The sequence below is a fragment of the Choloepus didactylus genome, chromosome 12 (assembly GCF_015220235.1).
Source record: "Choloepus didactylus isolate mChoDid1 chromosome 12, mChoDid1.pri, whole genome shotgun sequence".
Lineage (NCBI taxonomy): Eukaryota > Metazoa > Chordata > Mammalia > Pilosa > Megalonychidae > Choloepus > Choloepus didactylus.
In genome coordinates, this window is record NC_051318.1 from 47,561,770 (window position 1) to 47,565,786 (window position 4,017).

Below are 4,017 nucleotides of genomic sequence, written 5' to 3' on the forward strand. Positions count from 1 at the left end.
CTCAGACAGCTCTACATGTTTAAATTACTCTCCTGGACAAGTGGGCATTAACCTTGCGCAGGTTATCTTACCATTCTTCATAACCACATTCTTTATGCTAGAGCTAAAACAGTGTTAGGACAGAGCCCTGATGTACTACAAAGCCTTGAAATTGTTCCAATCTGATCCCTAATTAAACCTAGAAAGCTTAAACTTCCAGAGGTCTCCCAAGCAGATAGGGCCTATAATGTCCTAAAGGGGAAAAAGAGAAATCCTGGAATATATACATTACTCTCAAGAAGCACCCATTTGACAATTTTAAGAAGCCTTTTTTTGGGGGTGGGGGGGAGCTCAGTGCTTACCATAGTTTATTTATGAAAAGCTACTCCAGGGTTAGAAAGCTGCCTAATGAACTCTGTTAAGGAATATGTGTGTGGGAGATCCAGAGCACTTCTGAGCTTTTGGATGAGGCACAGAACATGCTCTGTGCTATCATTAAAGACTCATTTCTATGAACTATGCATCCCAGGCTACATGATACCACAGGGAAACATGTGAGCAACCTTACAACCTTACAACCTTATTTGGAGCTCAGTGTAGGTCAGTATTTGTAGAACTGACCTGCAAAGACAGACATAAACAGTGAAAGATGGCAAGATTCCTGTTTCTCTGAACATATGGACTGACTAACCTGACAAATGCTCTCAACAGTGACATCACAATTGGTCCAGGTCTGAACACTCCAGAATGCCAGTTGAAACAAACAAGATAACCACCTGCAACACACTTCCACAACCCAGGACAACTGGAATTCTCACAGAACAGTGAACCCCTCCTAAAAAATCAACTCATAATCATCAAGTTGCAAAAACACAAAAAAATAAATTACCGTGAGAGTTCATGGATGAAGCAAACAGGAAACAGCACTCAGAAACTTGATGCAATTGAAAAATCAGAAAACAGTTACAAATAAGAATGGATGAAATTATTTAAAAGATAACATTAAGAATAGAGAGCACAATGAAAGAAACAAAGAGCATAAAATAAGCAGGAGAGTTTATGGAAGCATTGAAAAATAGAGATTGAACCACAATGAAATACATCTTCTAAAATACTGGAAGATTGAAAATATAGACATTGATATATAAAATTCAATGGATAATTTAAATTAAAGATGAGATAGAATTGAAAAAGGTATCTGTCTGAGAACCTTACTTATAAGGTTATGAGACTGATAGAGATGGAAAGATGTGATCTGTTAAGAGAGACAAAGTGCAAATGAAATAGTTCAATGTTTGTTTAGCAGGAATTCCAGATTGAGAAAATGAGTGAGGTATGACATTCTAAGAGTTAATGGCTGAGATTTTTCATAACTGAACAAATATATGTCTTCTCAGATTGAAGATGCATATAAGATCCTGAGCAGGAACCTTGTGCTAGAGCTAGTGCAAGAGGAACAGAAGTGCTGGAGTATAAAGTTATTAATGCAAAAATAATATATATTACTAAACTACAATATACTATACAATAAACTGATATATGTATTCCCATATATCTAGACAATTCTATACTTCCAAAATCCATCCAGATATCTATTCCTTAAATCCTTTCTATTATCTTAGGTTAAGCTATCATTAGCCCTCATGTAGTTTTATGCAGCTGTCTCCTAGCATCCAGTCGTGCTAGACTAAAATCCATTCTCTCTTCTGCATTGACAGTGAACTAGCTAACATAAAAACATAATGGAACACACATATATGATTCCACATTTCCTTGGAAAATAAAGTCCAAAGTCCTTACACAGAATATTACATCCTCTGTGGCCTGTCCACAGTCATGTCCCTATTTATATTTCAGTTTACTGCCCTCTTAGTTTCTTGCTTTCTGAATCATGTGGTCTCTAACCTCAGACCAACACTTTGCAAATACTCTTGCTTTTGCCAGAGACATACATCTACACTCTCCCCCTCCCACACAATGTGCACACACACAGCTGTCTCTGCTCAGATAAATAACCAAGATGCCCATGGCAGGTGTAGGAGGTGATCTCCTTTGGAGCTCTAATACTACCATGCGGACTCCCTTTCATAACATTTATGAAAAATCTGGTAATGTCCAAGCCCTTTTCTATCTAACTATCTAAACTAAAAGCCTCTTGGGAAAAGAGATTTTATATTATAGTCTTATTCCTTTTTATATTTCCAGTATTTATCACATTCTACTACATGCTCAAATAGTATTTATTTCATGAATAAATGAATGACAATATACTGTATATTTATACATCAGTTTTTATATCATACCTAATTCATTCAGCAGACATCATTAAAAGTGTGATCTAAACATAGTTTGTATTAACGTGTTTAAATCTGAAAGAGCAAATATGAAAGTATTCCTAATAATGTGAGAAAAAACTTACATATTGATGTTCTTAAAATTTTCCTTTGATGTTTTTACTTATGAAGTATGAAATATGGGCAGACTAATTTACATGTCTGAATGCTTATTAATACAAAAAGTTTATATGCTCACAGATATATCCCTATGTCATTTTAAGAATTATATGTGTAACATATGTAAAAGTTACTGTCACATTGGCTGTCAAATTCTTGATGCAAATAAATATCATTCTCCCTTGTTCGTTGATATGTATACATCTAGCATCTCTCTCTCAGTTGAGAAAAAATAAAACTTTGATGGAACTATGGAAGGTGTCAAAGAGAAGAAGGTTCCAGCTGTGCCAGAAACCCTTAAGGAAAAGCAAAGGGATTTTGCCGAACTAAAGATCAAGCGCTAGAGAAAGAAGTTTGCCCAAAAGATGCTTCAAAAGGCAAGGAGGAAGCTTATCTGTGAAAAACCCAAGCACTATCACAAGGAATATAGGCAAATGTACAGAACTGGGATTCGAATGGCTAGAATGGCAAGAAAAGCTGGCAACTTCTATGCACCTGCGGAACCCAAATTGGGATTTGTCATCAGGATCAGAGGTATCAATGGCGTGAGCTCAAAGGTCCGAAAAGTGTTGCAACTTCTTCGCCTTCACCAAATCTTCAGTGGCATCTTTGTTAAGCTCAACAAGGCCTCAATTAACATGCTGAGAATTGTGGACCCATATGTTGCATGGAGGTACCCGAACCTGAAGTCAGTGAATGACTATAAGCGTGGTCATGGCAAAATGAATAAGAAGCGGATTGCCTTGACAGTTAACTCTCTGATCGCATGATCTCTTGGTAAATATGGCATCAGGAGGACCTGATTCATGAGATCTATACTGTTGGGAAATGCTTCAAAGAAGCAAACAACTTCCTGTGGCCCTTCAAATTATCTTCTCCCAGAGAGGGGATGAAGAAAAAGACTACCCATTTTGTAGAAGGAGGAGATGCTGGCAACAGGGAAGAAGAGATCAATAGGCTTATTAGAAGGATGAACTAACGTGTCTGCTGTGATTACTTTTATAATCTGGTCAGTTAATAAACAGTGCTTTCAAATTAAAAAAAAAAACTCTGAAAGAATGTTTGGTAGGACTTTCTTACTGTAGTCAAATCACTACAGACCTTTAAAATTTGAAGAAGACAAATACTTTTATTCTCATTTTATATTGGTTTCAAATGAACATAAAATGATGTATAAATATTTAACACAGAAAACCACCAGCCCCCCCGGAAGAATTTTATTCATTGTGGTAGAAACTATTAGATGACCCCTCACTGTTCTTCTTTGCCCCAATCTTGTTTGAGGCCACTAGGCTGCAAGGATGTACCATGAGCACTCTGCCAGTCATAGTAAGCTCACTTTCCTTTGCCAAACACTCACATTTTCAGCCTCCCTTATATCTAGGAGTGCCCATACAGAATTCTGTAAACACCTTTGCTTTCTGATAGGGACATATCATGGGACAGCTAACTTCTGCTGCCCACTTTGCTTCTGATCTTTGAACACAATTTGAGAATGTGATTCCAGGAGAAATGGCAGCATGTGTGTATCATGAAGTAAATTAGCCAAAACACCAACATTCTGTTAAAAAACCTGGATGGCATC

At 37.0% G+C, this 4,017-nt stretch overlaps 1 pseudogene; it reads left to right on the top strand.

The window, feature by feature from the left end:
• The first annotated feature begins 2,683 nt into the window (after window positions 1-2,683).
• Window positions 2,684-3,411, top strand: LOC119506829 (annotated as a pseudogene).
• The last annotated feature ends 606 nt before the right edge of the window (window positions 3,412-4,017 follow it).